General features: G+C 40.3%; 1 protein-coding gene and 2 long non-coding RNA genes across 11 annotated transcripts in view; 1 reads left to right on the forward strand and 2 right to left on the reverse strand.

Moving 5' to 3' along the window:
• LOC135306424 (uncharacterized) overlaps positions 1-19,204 on the reverse strand; it is a 137,143-nt gene that overhangs the window by 66,778 nt on the left and 51,161 nt on the right. The gene's annotated exons all lie outside the window — the stretch shown is intronic.
• Positions 1-19,204, forward strand: part of ZCCHC24 (zinc finger CCHC-type containing 24) — a 106,774-nt gene that overhangs the window by 39,406 nt on the left and 48,164 nt on the right. The window lies entirely within an intron of this gene.
• On the reverse strand, positions 1,426-17,284 carry LOC135306425 (uncharacterized). Its single transcript, XR_010367239.1, has 3 exons — positions 16,684-17,284; positions 9,055-9,243; positions 1,426-3,142 (listed from the first exon to the last, which is right to left on the reverse strand). It is a non-coding gene; the product is annotated as an uncharacterized LOC135306425 (long non-coding RNA).

A 19,204-nucleotide genomic window follows, 5' to 3' on the forward strand; every position in this document is an offset into this window, starting at 1 on the left:
CAACCACCTGCCAAAACCAAAAGCTGAAATGTGGGGGATTTGTAGTAACACACCCTGTGTTTTTTTCTAGAGTGGGGAATAGGAGGGAATAGGAGGTGGATGAACTGAGCCTTTCAGTCTTTCTTCAGTGTGGCTCAGAGCATTGTCCTCACCTAATTAATCTCCCCCCAGATGTGTATGTGTATTAGGACCCATTGCATGTGTTCTTGAACTGTGTTCTGGGGACAGGTGATAACCATACTCTGGACCACTGAAATTTCATGTAGGCTGGAATTTATTTCTTGATTCATCTACAGCTGTTTCTCAGACGATAAAAATAGGCTCCTGTGCTAGTGCTATCACTGCCTATTTTGATTAAAACAAGATGTGCAACAAGATCCTGTTCTGATCCATATGATCCAGAATAAGGGAAGGGTGAAACAAAGTTTTCCTTTTAGCGAGTTTTGGGGAAAGGGAGAGGAAAATGAACAAGCAAGAAACAGACAATTCCCATTTAGGTTTTTTTAGAGCCTTTCCTAGAGTTTGCAAATTGCATTGGGTAAGAAACAACACTGCAGCTTTCTCAGCACCTCAGTTTGTTGCATACATATTAGCAGAAGAAAGGTACTTGCCATGATTAAACCATTGCCCCAGGTGAAGTCAACAGTTGATCTTTGCTTGTTCCTGTGACAAGCACAAAATAGTACTGCATGGCTCTTGAACTCTGTCAGCATGCCAAAGGAGGAATTAAGGACTGGAATGAGGTCTGGGCAGCAGTTACCAGAAAAGTGATCACCGTGTTGGGCTTCAGGTGGACTCACCAAAGCAGTCCATGTCACTGATGCTGTTGGTGGTGTTCTCAAAGTCTGTGCTTGTCTCAAATTATTGTACCAAGCAAGAGCAACACAACTTCCACACATTCAGAGCCAGGTTCATAATGGACAGAACTGGAACGTGATAGGATGGAGAGAAATTCCATACTTTGGTACTGCACTATAACAAGAGTGTTAAGTCTGGACAGATGGTGATGAACCCAGCCTGAAGGGCACACAACATCATCTACCCTCAGAGCAGAGACACATACTCTTCATAGTGATCTCTTAGTTCAGTACTGATGAATTTTCTTTACACAAAAGTATCCTTACAAACCTTTTAAAACTGTTTTAGAAACCTTGCATTATTAATACCTTTAAAAGAAGATGTTGAAATTAAGATTTCAGATTACTTTTAGTTCCACTAGCAGTACTATATTTTATCTCAAATATCTCTAGCTAGTACAGTTGTTACTCCTTTTAGAGATCATTGGAGTGATATTTAATCTAGATATATCCAATTCACTTTAGCAGGCCTAGAATATTTTCGATAGGAATCCAAACCTGGGAAAGTTTAGCAGAAACTTAGAGAATTCTGCCTTTATCAAAGAGGATTAGAAAAGAGAAAGAATGTAGCCTAGATCAAAGTGAAGAACATCAGGTTGACTACTTGCCTTGAATGGGCTTAAAGAAAGGTTTCTTGTATCCTTACTCTAGAAAAGAAAATGGCTTGGATTGTGTGGAAAGGAATTATGCTAAATACCCAGAGCCCCTTGATAGGGTACTGCAGAAAAAAGAAAATCAGAGAAAAAAACCACACAGTCCCACCACCCCAGAGTGTTGCTTCTCTGTCCTACACATCTTTGTAATTGGAGATCTTTGATCAGGGAACACCTGTTGTCCTTTAGAATCAAACATGCTATATCAAAAAGAGCAGAACACTTTATTAAATGATTTACTTATGGTCTTTGGAAAAGCGCTTCATACTTCAGCTGCCTGGATTGTTTTCTGCCATAATCTGGCACAGCTTTATCTCACAGCAAAAGGTGCTAAATCATCAAGTGTGTTCAGGCACATCTGTGATGTCATACCATATGCAGTAACAATGTATTTATTATGTGATGTGGTGTGCATCTGTCCTAGTAGGTCATTCCTATCATTGTCTTCATCAGCAACACGCTTTTTTTTTTCTATGTGCAATGTTTTGTTTTACTTTGAGAGCACAGACAGCTTTGGCAAGGACTCAGCTTTAAAAGTTAGCAGTTGCATGGACCTAACTGGACAAGTGAGCAGATCAAAACCAGGAGATAAGAGGGTATATTTATGGGGAGATATGTTTATGGAAACCTATGGGAAAGGCCGGCTTCCTTTTCAGAGAATTCAGAGGTTGTGCATGCTCATTACAGTTTTGGAAAATTTTCCTTTTACCATTTTACCATATTCTGAGTGAAAATTAATTGCAAATAAATTCTTGCTACTCCTGTCAGCTTTAATGCTCTATTAAGCTTCAGTTTAATGCTTTGTTGCTCCAAAATCTTTGGGACAAATTATCTCCTGGCTTAACTCCACCAACTGTGGTGAAGGTACATTAAAATGGATTTGGCCCTACAATTTTTTTCCCAGTGCTGCTTTTGCTTGACTCTGTACATGACCAGAATATAAAGACAGCGAGCTTACATTACAAACAAGTCACTAGAGAAACCAAGAAATCTTTCTAAGCTACCAAATGTCTTTTCATGGGGTGTAAATGACTGCACAGTTCATTTCCTTCCTTTTCAATATCTTCTGGCAGGAGGACAGTGCTAACTGTCATGTAAACATCAAGTTTTACAAACGAATTCTCAAAAATAAGTAAAGTACTGGTTTACATTGCTTAGTTCACTTTTCCCACTGTTTATACACAAACCTGAAATTCTCATTACAGAATTATAAACAACTGCCACCCCCCAAAACCATTCATTTTGGAGGACATAGTCTGTTTCAACATATTCATGGTTCAGCTGGTGCAACAGCCTCCTGGATTTCCTGCTGGTCTGCTGTGCAGCAGACCCCTAGAAATTCTGCCAGAGAACACCTCAGTCATCTAGATTAACACAGTCTTTCCTTAAAGCAGTGTTTTCCCACTCTTGCTGTCCCATTTTACATGACTCAGCAGTGGAGTTTCACAGTGAAGACAGTTCCACATTCTAATTGATGGTTTGCTTTTTTATTGCCATTTCAGGGTTGAAAGAGAGCTGCTTTTGTAGCCTTAAGGCACGTGGCAGGAGGAGATGGAAACATTTCTTTCACAACATCTTTCTGATTATAGAGCCCTTTGATCCTAGAAGACTTACATTCAACTGAAACAAAAACTGAGACAAAACAACCATTTGTAATCACTGGTCACTAGTACAATTTGGAGTATCTTATCGGGCAGGCTAATAACAAATTGGCATAACCTCACAGACACACATACAGGAATATCTATCTACTGTATTATTTTAAAAAAACACAGTGGAGGAGAAGAAACTTTCCAAGTTTTGGCTAAATCTATTTGAAAGAGAGTGTTATCCTGTTAGTACAGAAGAATCTAAAGATAGTGACATCAAAGCACCAGGAGAGCAATGCTCTTCCTCATGTAGTGCACTGTGCCAACAAATTCTTTGCAGAAGATGACACTGTTGCAAAGTGGTGGCTTAAATTTAGACATTTGGTAAATTGAGAGCTGTTGAAAAACTGCATAGACACCTATGAATCTATGAGTATACTCATCTGAAATGCTGTAGGTAGTGTTAAAGTAATGGTCCCTTTTACATGGCCACAGACCTAAATCCCACCTAACCTGCACACCTGTGCCAAGATGGTTTGCTCCTGTCTGGTGCTGAACCTACTGACTTGGGAACTGAAGCACAGCTGTACAGCCTGTCCAGCTGGGGACATGAGAGGGATTGTTGTGCCATTTTTGGCAATTCTTTGTCTAGTCTGACAAGAAAATTAAGAAATGAGAAGGTAGGGACATATTAAATGACACACTAGTTGACTGTAGTAGATATTTACACAGTTCTAGCTATGAGTGGGAATCGGAGCAGAATGGAGAGGAAGGGTAGTGTTGGAAGCTTGGAGGAAGTAGCAATCACTGCCCAAAATGTAACAGCTTGTTGAGTTAGCCTGGCCATCTCCTCAGCTGATGCTGCTGCCTTTCAGTATATTCTCAAGTGTCCTCTGCAGTCAGACTTCAAATAGCTGAAAGAGTGGCATGTCTGCAATTTCTTAACCCGACAGCAATACCTTACTGCTAGGAATTTCTTAGACATTTAAACTGAGGTCTCACATCTAATACTAGAAAGAAGATGAGTAGCAACACCTCCTGCCACTTACTTCATGACAACCTGACAATCTTCACTTAAAACTGCTCACAGTAATTCTTTACTCCCTTGGAATTGTGTTTGATGTAGCTACAGAAGGGTCATTCTAAAATCTATAGGACATTTATTTATTTACCAGCAAAACATCATCCAGATTGGGATTTTGCCACCAAATCTTACTGCAGTTTTATGAAGCTGAGTACTTGATACATTAAGGCTCCTTTAGAAAATCTGATACGTTAGGAAAATAATCCATAAGGAAAAAAAAACAAAGTTTTATTTGTTACTTTATAAAAATAACTTTCTGCTTACATCTTAATCTATGCTTACACAAACATAAGTCACCTCAGCAAACTAGAATTCCCACGATCTGAAATCCTCATCTCCAACATTTTGGAAACTTGGTCAGAACTTTAAAAGTGCCTCATCCAGTCCAGCACTGTGCTTAGATGACTTCGGGGAAGTACTGCTTGGTTTAAATGTCAGCTACCAAATTTCCAAATCAGTCACCAATAATTTATATTTTGAGCTGCACAAGCACCTTTTCCCCGCAACACTTGATTGCCGAAGCACTTTTTAGCACTTGCTAAATGATTCTTAGCTCAAAAGATGAAAACAAAACCTAATTTTTACTGACACTGGTGGAGTTTTCCCAGCCTGCTGGGGAAGCCTAAATACAAGCAGACTGGAGCAGAACAGGAACAAAGCCATGCTGGAGGAACTTGCTCTAAAAACACAGCTGAGCATGCTGAGTTCCCAACATACCGGAGACACAAACAATAATGTAAAGTGAGGATGGAAGCTCTTGCTGTGAAACCCCTCGCTCTCCTGCATCTCTAAGAATATGTCCAGCCCAGAAGAATTTCCATGAAGATGTGTGTGAGGCTGCCCAGCTCAGAGGTGCAGGCAGTGCATGCAGCTCTGCATAAAGCCCTTTGTGTTCACGAGGGGCCAGTCTCTTGCTCAGGGAGCCATGTCTTTTTGTTTACCCACTGGGGTGCTGCCTGCTGCTCCTTATTAGGGCCCCTGCCTCTACAGGCATTTCTTGGTACAGTCAGTGCAAGCATTTTTTAACTATTACTTACAAAATGGCAGTGGCTTCCCCAAGGCCATATCTTTGTTTCTTTGTACAATGCTGTGATTGTGTAAATTGTCTTGCGTAAGCACATCAGCCCACTCTGGAATTAATTTTTTCCCCCCTTATGGCCTTTCATTGTTGTTCTTTTATGGTGGGATTTGTTCTTTTGCCATCTTGTCACAAATCCATTCCTGTGGCTATGTCACTTAAGAAACAGCATGGCTAAGTCTGGCCTTTCAATTTCAGAGGTCTGGGGAGCAGCTACTTCTGCTGAGAGCACTGTTGTCAGCAAACTGAACGGGCTCCCTAGCACTGTCACACAAAACTGCAGAGTCCCTAAAATTGTGAAGCCCAAAGCAGCCACTTGTGTTCTTATATCATAATCCTTTCCTGCATATAGCTCAACAGACTGTCCTGTAAATCCAGTGAGGTGACTTTTGACATCAAACCTGGGAGTATGAGAGAGCTTCCTCTCTTAGGCTTGATTCAAGTCCTTGGATCTTGAATGCAGACACTGCAAGCTTCAGTGTACAAATTGTGTACAAATACTTCTTCTTTCATTTGTATAAAGAGCAAACCACAGGTGAAAACCAGAGTCTGTGAGAAACTTGCAGTTTCAAGATGGCACAGCATTTTGGAGCATGTTTGTCTCCACCCATCTCCACCTTAGCTGTAATCCCACTTCAAGCTGTGTTTTAGTAGTGTACAAGATCCCTCCCAGGGCCATGGATCTGACCACTATTTCCTCACTGCTAATATTCATCTGGCAAGTTATAAAAGGCTAACAGGAAAGCATGTGTAGAGGCTTCCCCTTTTTCTTTTGCTACAAATAGAAGAGGTCTGGCTGACCTGCAGGCTTTGCTGGCTCAGTGTGTGCAAGAGCCCATCAGGAGATGTCCATATGTGGGGACACTGCTACAGGACAGACCCTCAGGGTTTATTACAGGCCATGTCTGCAGAAACCATCCCAGCTGACCCTGACAGCATTGCACAGTTGTCAGCTATGCAGCAGCCCCATTTGGAGCTCAGGAATACAGTAGTCAATTTGAGATTAGGCAGGAAAGAGTTAACTATCAGGCTTCCTCTGAAGAAAGGAAAATTGCACTTAATTAGCTTGTGCCACCTAGAAGGATTGAGACTATGTTTTTAGCCAAAGACCCATTCAAAGGGAACACATAAATCAGGATCAGTATTGTTGATTTACCAGAAAGGATGTAATCCAAATCCCTGTTATCCAAAATGTGTTGGTTTGTCATTATGAAGCAGCAGCCATTGAGTTTACTTCTTCCCATGTGTACAAACATAGTCACATACTCCACTAAATGACCAGTAATGAATAAGCCCAAGTCTAACTGAGGGCAATGGAAATTCCATTGTCTTCCACCAAGCTTTGAAATGAGCCTGAGTCAGACATACAGAATTTTTGCATGTGTATTTGTTATAATACAGTCATACTTCAGCGAACAGTGTTGCAAGATGTAAAAGAATATGTTCAAATACTCTAAGCTCAGTACATAAAATAAATCACTTCTATTTATCATGTTTGCCCTTACAAATCTATTGTTTTAGCCACATCAAAAAACAATCAATATTCTTAAGGCTTGAATATTACAAAGGTTCAGATCAGGTATCACAGAGAAACCTCTTAAAAAAAAAAAAGAGAGAAATTACCTTCCTATAAATAAAGTGTGTCATCTTCAACACAAAAATTTAGAAAGACTTTACCTCCTAATGTTAAAATCTATACTGTCTAAATGATGCTAGATAAATATAAGGTTATGCTCCTGTTGTCAAGAGAACTTAAGGAGCTTAATGAGGGTTAGAAGTATTTTGTCTTTGAATGGCATGATTGTGATATCATCCCTGAGTCTAACATTAGATTTTATTTAAATAAAATTAATTAGCATAAAACAAAAATGCTGCAATAAAGTAGAAGCTGCCTTTGTAACAGTGATTATTCAGGTATGCCTCACTCTGTTTTCTCCCCCAAAATGCTCACTAAACTGCTTGTGCATTTCTGGTGAGCTGAAAGATTCACAGTGCACATTTCCTAGAACCACTTCTGGAAGACTGTGAGTCTCAGTGATCCAGAATGAAATGCTCTTTTGGCAGCATGCTGAAGAACAACCTTCCCACCTCTTTCTCTTGTGTTAGCTGCATGGTTCTTGTATAAGTATCAGACCTAAATATTTTCAATTCAGAATTGGATCTGAATGAGGAGCTGTTTTATACAGGCTGAGATATTATTACCCTTACCCTGGGCTGTGCTTCTGAGGCTGTGTTTGGCATGTGTCCTCCACTGAAATGCTTTGTGTTTACTGCTATCAGGATTACTCATGTTTGTGCTGTTTGTGTGTCTCAGCACACCTGATCCCTGAATTTCAAAGGAAACTGTAAGTAGAATTATGGTGTTGGTTACCAGCTAAAGCTGATGAGCACCTGCCTTTAAACACTGCTGTTGTGCTCCTCCTGCTAGCACTGGAGCACAGTTTGTTCATCGTGGCTGGACTTCTCTGCTAACACTAACAAGATCTGGTTTAAAAACATTTAGATTGATCTTTACCTCTGCATTTGTTTGAAGCTTGGCCTAGCTAAAATGAGCAAGATTTCTACTGTGTTAAGGAAGGAAACTTCTGATAAGCAATAAAAATGGGAAATAGCTCATTTGGAAATGACCTGATTGGTCATGTTGTTTATCCCATAATCTTAGGAACCTTGGAAATACCCATAGAAATAGGAATCAGACAGAGCATGACAAAGGCCCAAGTATGTAAAGTCTTTAGATAATCACCATTCTTTCCTATTTTCTTTCATCTGTTTCTGATGAGACTGTCCTTTAAACAGACATTTCTATCCTCTTCAAACTGAATACTAAGGAGTCCAAATTTAGTAGGAAAAATATAATCACCATACAGACCAGAATAACAAAAACTGCTGTTGAGGGTCATGGAACTGAAGAACAATTTTAGCAACCAGGCTTATACACTGCTCAGCCTGTTTAGAAATATAATCTCAAAACTGTTTACTTACACATGATGTAACTAAGCATTGAAAATTTAAGGTAGGTGCTTAGTTCACGGAAATAACTATTGCTATATATTCCCTTCCCAAAATACACAACCTGAAAATTAGCATTCTACTAGGAAATCCAGATGCATGCAAAGAACTGATTCAACCCAATCACCCATCCCACAGAGGATGACTGCACTTCTGCTTTTTGTGGAATTGCCTGATTTTGGAAGGATGACAAAGGGCAAAAAGTCATGATGTGGACAGCATGCAAACACAAAACTAATTTTCCAAAAGGTGTTTCTTACATTGGAAAACAAAGCCCAGACACATCCCCTTCAGGTCTTCTTTGGCACTAGGTTATTTGAGATATTGTCAAGAAGAGACTGGAGTTTAGTGCACTTGTACAAAAAAGGAAGTGGAGATCCCATCCTTCAGGTTGCAGTTTTGAAAATAGCTGTATAATATGATAATAACAGGGTAGACTTTTATTTCTCAAGAGCTGATATGATGGAGGCAGAGATTTTGTGTCCTCCATATCCCAGTTATTTCCCCATTTGAACAGAGAACTATGGGCATGGAGGTATGTAGATTCCAGCAGACAGCTCAGGGCTGAGCACAGCTTTGCAGGCTCTGCTACAAACATATCCCTTTTGCTAGAGAGCAGCACGCCAGTGACAAAACAGAATAATGTGTACACATGGTTTTCAAAACAGAGTTTTCAAAGCTCTGTTACAGTTAAACACCGATAGAGACCAGTTACCAAGTATGCATCACCCACGAGAAAAAAAGAATTTCAGTTCTTTGAAGTGGTTTAGAGTGAGAAACTAACCTGTATCTGTTGAAGAAATGAATATATAAAGCTGTCAGTTTTCTCTATGTCCTCTGGAAAAAGTGCAGATAAAGGAACTACACCTTCTGTTCATACACAGGTGAAGATTGCTCAGTGTCCCCCTCTCCTTTCACAAGGCTCATTCAGTAACTTCACACCAGCTTTTCTCTAGCATCTGCGTCAGCAAAACTAACAGAGCAGAGAGGAGCTCAGAGCTGGACTAAAGGAGACTCCAACTGTCCCAAGAACTTTTCAGACACAAATCTTGGTCTGGCAAGAGTGCAAAGAAGGCCATGGGAAAAACACATCCAAGCATGCAGGAGGCCAGGCAGGCCTGACGTGTAGGTCTTATGGTCTGTCACTGCCATGACTTTGAGAGCTGCTCACTTAGAGGGACTAATGAGATCGCTTTGAAATTGTGGTCTAAAACTTCCCCCCCTTGCCCTTTCTCCTCTTCTGAGTCCAGACTTCCTTCCAATAATCTTTCATCTTCCAAGAGAAACAGTCACAACCTCCATCTTTAAAGGAACATATCATACATAAAGGTTATAACCCAACTGGAAAATGAATAGTGACATATTTCTTCTAAAGAGATTAAACTGATATCAACAGATCTTTTTATAAGCCTGGAATCTGTGTGAGGGTCCCACTAACCCCAGCCAAGCTGACGCACAGGGCTTTCCATCTGTCTTGACCTTCATCAACACCTAGCTGAGGTGGGCAGCACGTCATCCCTGTGGCACACAGAAGAGTTAGGCATGAACTGAGAAAAGTGAGATTGAGTCCCAGGCCTGTCCTCAACCACACAGCTTTTTGCCCCAGAATGATCTCCTTGTGTACACATTTCAGTGTAAAAAAACAGCATTTGAAATTAATATCTCAGAAGTTTCTGTTCTTTCAAAATTACATCTGATGTCAGCCTACTGGCAGAACACATCAAGTGCAGGCAAGGGAGAGGGGGAATACAAAGCAGAGGATGTGAACTTCTACAGAGCTCAAAAGAAAAACTGTTGTTATCGTTGGCCTGGGTATTGTGGCTTTAAATTACAAATTACTTTAAATTGTAAAAACATCCATAGCAATCCCCTGGAGAAGAATCCCCAGAATGGCAGTAAATAAAGAGCATCCTGTCCCTCTTTATGCCACAGTGTGGGAGATAGTTAAAAATCCTGGCTTGGTAAGTGCTGCATTTCAGAGTTGATGAGTTGAAAGGACGTGCATGTACACAGACCCAAACAAAGAACTTCTAACACACGGAAAAATTACTGCACTTAGTGGCTGTAGATGTTGAGCAGTGCAGCAACATTTGCTCTTATACTTGTAGTTGTCCTGAATTTTTACAGAGGCTCCTATTACCTTGGAAGTGGCAGGTGGCTTTTCAGGGATCCTTGGGGCTGCTGTCATAGGGCAAAGTTAAGCTCACAAAGTACTTCCTTGTCAGATCCCTCACCACCCTGGGAAGAGGACGGATTTCTCTGTTTTGTCCCGGGTCTGGAGTCTGGGAGTCCCACCTGCTCCTGCAGCTCACATCCCCTGAAACCAGAGCCCTTCCAGCAGCTGCATAAATCACTGGGAACAGGGCTGCAGCGGGGTGTCGAGCAGTTGGGAGCACATGGGGGAGTGACTCCCTCCTCCCTTGCATGCCTCCATCTTCCCCTAAAGTAAACAACAGCAGTCCCCACTGTGAACCCAGTTGCGAAACCTCGTGGCTCTGAACTTTAACTCTGTGGTGATCAGCCAGCCCTTGCATGGGCTGTGCAGCTGAGAGCTCCTCTGGCCTGTGCTTTTCTGCTGCCAGCCAGGGAATTCTTTCCATAGCTTGTACAGACACCCTAGGAAAGGCAGCCTGCTTGCAAACGTGCAGCTGAACGAGGTGGTGTGGGCAGCTTAATGCATCATTTTTCTGGGGCCGAGTCAAGACCAAAAGTGCATTTCAATAAATTGCTAATATCAGTTTACATACAGTCAAGCTCCATCGACATTTATCCCATGTCAGGTAACTTTTAGTTCTCCTAGAAGTTTTTAGCTTAAGAAAGCAGCATAAAAAAGCAGGCCAGTCAAGTTGTAAAGTTCAGTGACAGATCAGAGTAGTAACTCCCCTCTGACTAGATAATGCAAATGATTTTTGATTCAGACATAATTATAACAACATGTTGTAGACACTGATGTGGTTTTTTTCCAAGATGGAATTCCAAAACTAGCAAAAGCTACCACATCACAAATGAGGAAACCACTCCCTTGGTGAGGAGAAGATGGTACAACATTAAATGAGTGGAAAAGAAAACCCTCAAAAAGCCAATAGATGCATTGAAGCTATCCATATGCAGAAGTGATGGGCCAGGGATCTGAGCAGTAATGCTCTACAGATGCCTTGCAATCCAAGTCATGTTTAAAGGAATCCTTAAAGTCTCACCCACACAAGAGATTCTGGTTTAAAGCCAGCTCCAGGAAACAGCATTCTACAATGTTTCTTTCATATAATGAAGACTTTCCTGGGTTCTATTTTATCATTATGATTATAGCACTCAAATAAAGACTTGGAACCCAGAGCTCTGCATGTTGAGATGAAGTTTACACCTTCCCCTCTAAAGATTTCTCTCCTGTTGATATTTTAGTTAGAAAAACTTATCTTTTATACCATGCCATGGGGAAATATACTGTCCTGAATTTTTTCAAAACTCTCTGTAAGCATGGGACCTCCACTCAAATTATTCATATGAGTTCTTACAAAATAAGAACAATGGCTCTCACCTTGATATAAATTTTCTAACTTAAGGATCTCTTTGTTAATGGCTAAACGAGTAATTTGGTGGAAATTGAACTTTCAACCAAAATCTGGGCTTTATTATTTGGACCTTTTCTTTCCAGTCTATCTAAAGATACAGATACCTGTGTGTTCCCAGGCATTAAGAAGTAAAACTGGTCTGTGTGTGAGGTGGAGAACCTGACAGGAAGAAAAAGAGGGCTCTAATTGTAACTAGAACTGAAACTGTATTAAAAGCAGGAGAGAAAGAAAGAGCTTCAGGAGAGCAGGTCCTTGTTCAGCACGCAGGCTCTAAATCTCACTGTAGCTCACCCAGCTCAGGTTTCAGAGCCCTGGAAGATCAGCAGGCTAAGCTTGGTGAGATGTGCTGTTCACAGCGTGGTCCTTGGGCTCTTGGGAGAAGAATCTCACTTTAGTTCTTTGTTTGTAGTAGGCTTTGAGCCTTTTCCCATCACTTTGGGTGTGGAAGCATGTAAATTTATTACAAAGGTAAACGGAATTGGGCTCTCTTTTTGTGGCAGAGGGGAGAATGGGAGACAGCAAACAGTGTGCCATGGGTACAGGATACCCAAAATGCCCAAGTGAAATTTGAGGTGTGTAACCCTCCTGTAACTGCAGTTGAGCTCCTTGCTGCTCACTGTTTGAAATGCTGTCACTGTCATCGTGCCATTGTTGTTCTATCAGTACACAGCTTGGCTTAATCTTTTTATTTCTTCTTCTGTTGGGATGGGGAGGCATTAGATGTACCTGAACTACACCACTCTCTTCCCTAAAACCCTGGACCTCCTCAGGAACATCTAACTCCTGCCTGTGCTTTCCTACCAGTTCCAGAGAGAATTGTTTCATCCTACACACATCATCCAGAGAGAGAAGGAAAGAGATTTCCTCTCTATCTTCCTTTCTTTCCACAGCACAGACAACACTAACTGGGATGGCTAAGTTTTGAGGCCTCCCTTGTGCAAAGACACCTTAACCCAGCCATCCTTTGAGCAACTGCATAGCCCTGATTTATGTCAGCAGGATGGCTGGCATCTTCAGTAAAATGCATCTTCACTGGAGTATTTTCTTTGCTGCCTTCATTATCTATCTTCTTTTAGTTAACTATACTCCAAAGGAGTATGCATCTGTTGGATATATTCCAACAGAAGAATACTCCTTCTGCAGGCTAGCTGCAACCCTGGTTGGCACAGGATTATGTACATTCAATGCACACCTTTCTGTAGCTTGTAACATATCATAAAAAAAATAAAAATCAAGCTCTCTCTGGAACATAAGCTGGTGCCAGAGGTTATAGTAAATTCTAGCAAGTGGACAGAAATTTTACTCCCTAATTTTGTTTTCCTCAGGGAGTAGTGGTTTCCATGTAAACACTTCTACAATCAGGGCCTTTGAGACAAGCCTGGAAGAATATATGTTCTGCCTAACACATATCCACCATATCTTAGCAGCTAAGAAAAATAATTCTGTGGTCTCACAACACTTCAGCACTATCACCTCAGCCTGGCTAAGCTAAAAATTAGAAGAAAGACCAAAGAAATGTTGGTATGTTGAGAGAAAGCTATGGTTCATAATGGCTGATATGTTGTTTCTGGACTTTTTCCCATCTATTCTGCTAGGTTTCTAGCTCCAGGAAATTGTTTTTGAAACCATGAATAGTGTTAGAAACCATGAATTATGGTACATAAGGACAGAGAAAACATAACACGATAGTCATTCATTTCTCATTGCTACATGGAGCAGTAAGCAGCACCAGCCCGTGACACCCAGAGAATTTGCTCTCAAGTTTAGATCATCATTGCAGAATATACAAAAGACTTTATTTTTTCTCTGTTTTTATGTAGGGTCCGATACACATTGTCTTAATATAGAAGATCCCCTTTGATGTCCATTCACATTTCATAAGCCAAGTGGAAAATAGTTAGGGCCTTGGAGGACAAGGGGAAAAAATGTAAATGTAAGTTATTCTTGGAAGTCATTTGGATCCCAGCTCCAGACCAGAGAATCTTTGAACCTGCCTGAGCAAACTGTTCAGTGTCTGAGCCCTGCCCAACATTGGATTTGCAGCTATGAAACAGACAAATCCAAACCATGAACCTGGATGCTCATAAGCTCTTGAACATTCTGTATTTCTGGTTTGTTTGTTTTTTGTGGGTTTTTTTCATCCTGAACTCTCTCCTAGTTATTTATACAAGACACCTCTGAATCTTTTGGTTAGTTTGGTTGGGGTTTTTTCCTCACATGCACTTAATTATAATGCCAAGATGCTATTAAATATTTGTAATGCTTACTAAGCAAAACTCTGAGTAGTGAACCGGGATTAGAGTACCCAGAGATTCCCTCTACAAAGTCCAAGTGCAGGCTTTAAAAAACCAAAAAAAACAAACCAAACAAAAAAACCCCACAAAAAACCAAACCAAAAAAAAAACCAACCAAAAAACCCCAAAAAACACCCAAGCAAAAAAAAAAAGCGCAGTTCTGGGAATTATAGAATGCTTATATAGAATTATATTTAAAGCATGCACCTCCAGTAAAGCAAGTTCTGAATTCATCTTGCACATAATCAATAACATTGTTCCCTCTCAGCAAAATAGCAGTTCTTTATACCAGCAGAGCAAAGTGGGAGGCAAACAGAGCAGAAGAGTATGTGAGTGTGTGTGGAAGAGCTTCAACCCTGGTCACTTGGTCACTCAAGGACTGCAAAACAGAAACTGAAGCTTATTATGACAGGAACAGAAAAGCTTCATGTTCAAGGAGTGAGATTCCAAGAAAGTTGTGGGGATTTTTTCCCCCTTCAAACAAAGCATTTCTTTTCTAGTAAAGTCCAATTCCCTCATGGAAACCCAAACCCTAAAGTAGCTAAAATAGCCTTTTCTCTCTCTCCAGTCAGTCTCTGCTTCTTGGCTTCTTGAAAAGAAGGAATTTTGAGCAGGAAGTCATGTTGGTTAATGGCACAGGGCAGACCTTCCAGAGGAAACTTCACCTACAGCCATTTATAATGTTGATAGTGATGTGGTTTGTGGCCCTTTCTCTTCCCTAGACAACAAGATTGAAAAACAGATCCTGATCCAAATCCCATAGCTCTTGGTTTTTAGACACCTGAGCACTCATTCTCCACAAGCCTCCAAGAGATTCTGGGTCTCAGAAGGAGTACGTGAGTGCAATAAACTTTCCGTTCTTTGCTAAAATTCAAAGGAGCCATAGGAAACAGGACATTCGAGTCCCACTGTTTCTAACAAAGCCTGTCTTGCTTTCAGCTTGCAGTTCTTTTTCTTTACAGGCACACCACATCTGTGTCTTATTCTTTGTGTTCACCAATACTTCTTCATTTTCTAGTACTGCCCCAGTCCTATTAGTAACCAAAACAGTACGTGTAATTTTGCAGTTGCTTCTGATTTTGTATCAGAACCTTGTAGCTCAAGATAGTATTGCACCAAACTGCAGAACTTTAAAGAAGTAGGGTAGAGTGGGATGTTAACACACCAATTGGCCCCTTATCAGTAATCCATTTTTTTTCTCTAGATGCCAATCAGTAAACAGCCAGCTCAACCATAAACTTCTGCTTTCAAGCAGTGATGTATCCTGCTGGGTAACAACCCTTTTGATACTAAAGATATCTCCTGCCATGCATTCTCCACTGCCAAGCAATGATTGTTGACATAAGTGTTTCATTTAATAAATATTACCAGTGTGTATGAGCATGAGGGGATGATTCAGCAGCATCAGGAGCCCTGTGGCAGCACTCCTAACAGGAAGACAGAAGTGATTGCTTCATAGCAAGTGAATCAGGCCCCAAAGCAAGGACACTTCAAGAAACATCCTATTTGCCCTAAATTGTTGTGCCTCGGGGTTGCATTAATAATGAAAACACATGCAAAAGCTGCAACTTGTTTCTCATCTGTAAAGTGCGGATCATATTCACCACTCTAAAGCCTGTGGGTCTCTGTAAACTCATAACACCAATTAAAAAACCTTTTCCATGCACTATCCTTTCAGCCATAACTTTCTAAAACTTTTCTTTAAAATCAATATTATTGAAACTTGGTAACTGCTACTTACAGCTGACTTGCCTTGGCAGCCAGATTAAACAGATTAAGCTTGTGACCAAAACCTCCTAGACAGTGTTGAGGAACTGACTCTGATCCTAATATCTCTTTTAATTTTTGTGTAGAAAACCATGGAAATCTGTTACAAATTAAATTCGTAAAATCTTTGAACTGCTATGCCAAAAAAAAAAAAATCAGTCTTTTATAACAAGAATTCTACATGTGTAAATACTAAGTTACACAAATAGAAGTTTACATTACTATTCCTTTGGTAGCAAAGAATTTTAATTCATCTATTAGGCTATCATAGCCTGTTATGTAACACAGAAGGTTTCTGTGATGTATAAAAAAAATAAAATTGGGAGATCAGTTATCTAGGTGTCCACAGATGAAGATAAATGCTGAGACATTTATTCATTCAGGAGGACCACATGCTCAAAAAATAACTGCATTTGCATCTTTGTGGTTATTCATGAATGAAAATATTCAGTGAGAGGAATAAATGTTCACAAAACTCCTCTGAAGAAATCCAAATGTTCAAAAATTTGCTTGTCAGTAACAGATTGATTTGTGGAAACTCTCAAATTCATGAAAGGCAAGTTTGCCACATAAATACTGGATGAGTTCCAAGGAACCTTATTTTGGGACTGGTTGAAGAATTAGATGGTATTTTAATTATTAAACATCTGTGTAAATCTTGTGCACATTATAAATCCTGTCTGTTCCACATAATTTTTTAATAAATTTGGGTTATTATTTCCATACTGTGTGTTGAATAGGTGTTGCACTGTTTAGTGCTGTGGAAAGTGCCCTTTCTGTTACCTGACTCAGGCAAGTCAGCTGTAAGTAGCTGTAAGTAGCAGGACCCCACTGCAGACCCCAGGTCTGTGAACATTGAATCTCTCCTGTCTGGGAATAAAGCATGAGCAGACAGCAGAGCTAAGTTAGACCTGCAGTTATACTGTGTACTCTTGCTGAATTAATTTTTTTTTTCAATTGACTCTGAAATAAATATTTAGCTATATGCCTTTGAGAGTAATGGTTTGTTTGGGTTTATCTTCTGCACCATCATGTCACAGTATTTGGTAATTCACATCCCTTGGGGTGGCTTCCTACTTAGAGCATTACACAAAGAATGCATTTTCAGACTAGATTTCCAGTAAATAACCCTGCAGTTCCAGGAGATTGACTAAAATAGCAGCACGCCTGCAGCACAATGCCACTTAAGTTCACATCTCTCCCTTATTCTGCTTCTATCCTCTTCTGTCTCTCCCCCAACAGTAGCATAATTGTCAGTGTCCTCTTCCTGTGAGCATCTTGGTTTTCACCAAGGCCTTCACTAGCTCATCTTTGAGCTATGCTCCCATGGAATCCTGCACTCTTGATTCATGTTTCCAGCCCTCTCCATAGAGTCATCATCTGCCAGATCACAGTAACAGTGCCTGTGTGAGTTCTGCCACTACTTCTAGGAGTCTGGACACACCAGCACCTTTTCTCAGACTACTATACAGAAACAGCCTCAAAAGAGAGATCACTTAGTAAAGAACGATGACTAAACAGATACTTAAGAAATTTAAAAAAATATTCTAATGGATGTAAGATCTTGAAGTGTATCTTTGTCACATTGTTTTATGAGTTGCAGTTGCCACATATCCTGCTGAATACTGTTTTTTTATTAATTGCAGATGAGTTTTTACCATGCCTAACTCATTGTTCTCACTCTATAAATCCTTGATTCTGGTTTTGAATGCAGTTTGGTCCCCAGTCTCAGGGAGTGCCAAAGATTGGAATTATGCATTGTATAATGCATATCTTTTCAGAGTGTTATTTTCTATTTCAGTTTAATATCTTAATCTGTGTGAGAGCCAGGAGAACTTCCAGTTTACCCACTCTGTACTTCTACTGTGTGCTCATTCACTTACTGTGTAAAAACAGGGGAATTTTGTTAAGAGAGGCTAACCAGTCTTCATTTTCACAGATCACCCTTTTGACCTTCTCACAGCCCAAATCTAAACATGTGGCAGGGTCTTTGCATGATCTTATCTACACAAGCAGAATAACCAATGCAGATATAAGCCCTTTCAGAATGAATTGGTCAGAAATGTATTGTCAGATTAGAGGGAAGTCTGTGCTGGACAACTCAAACAGTCATACATCTGAAGGAACATCAGTTACATTTGCTTAGCTTGTGGACTAAATGGGCTCTTGGAGGTGACCTTACAGTTTTGCATGCAGACACCATGCTTGATTCAGCTGTTCCTAAAATGCATTGCTCTCCTCGTTTTGTCAGCTAGCATACTGCAGGACAGGGTGCCAGCTGGCTGGCTGACATATCAGGGTGAGTTAGCAATGTGTTGTGAGAAATATAAGAAAAAAACCTAAATGCTGACAAAACAATTTTTTCCAGTGTTTTTTGCAGTCCCTCATTTGCCACTTGATTTCCTTCTCTTTGCTCCTTATTTTCTTTTCAGCCCTGAGCATTTCTTGTCCTTTGCTCTCTTTCCCTGTCCTGCCCTGGCAGGAGGTATCACTGAGCAGAAGAGAAGCCTCTCTCTCACATCTGTATAGCTTTACTACTGCTCGCTTTCCGGGCAGTACTTTCACTTACCCCATATTTCACTCTGCACTGACAGCTTGGCCAGAGCATAGCACATTTTCCAGGCACAGATGTTTCTATCAGATTCCTGCTTGCTTCTTGGAGACACAGCAGAAGGAATCTTTTTACTTGTACTTCCACTGATACAAATGATCTCAAGCCAATATATAGCATATTTCTTTATCCTATTTTTGTCTTTCTGAACATACGTGTTTGCTTCAGTATTTACATGAGGAAAGGCTGGTACTTAACTCTAATTAAAAAAATCATTAAGGATAAATGACTGAATTTTTAATATGCTCCTTTTCAAATAGCAAGACATTTGAGCACAGCTCTGGTCTTAGAGTAAGTGACAAAACATACAAGGTCTTAAATTTTCAGTCAGATACTTGTGTAAAGATCTTCCTTAAACTTTTGGGAATTTCCAACTGTGCCACAGGTCCTGCATGAATCCAGTTGTAAGACTAGAACCTAAGATTATTATTTTTTCCACACAAAAACTCTAGCTGACTGACTTTAACTTCTGTAAGAGGGTACACTTGCATCATAGAATTTAAGTAGTCTTTAACAAAAATATGTGCAGATCTATTGCCAGGAAAAGACAAGACGAAACTATAAAGATAAGCAGAAGGCATTAATAAAATGCTATTTAAAACACTGCTTTCTTAGCACTCATTACTGATCTGGTCCTAGTGATGGAGTGTTCTCATGCAGACACTGGCAGCAGGTCACAGCAGAGTAGCTCAA

The sequence above is a fragment of the Passer domesticus genome, chromosome 8 (genome assembly GCF_036417665.1).
Source record: "Passer domesticus isolate bPasDom1 chromosome 8, bPasDom1.hap1, whole genome shotgun sequence".
Lineage (NCBI taxonomy): Eukaryota > Metazoa > Chordata > Aves > Passeriformes > Passeridae > Passer > Passer domesticus.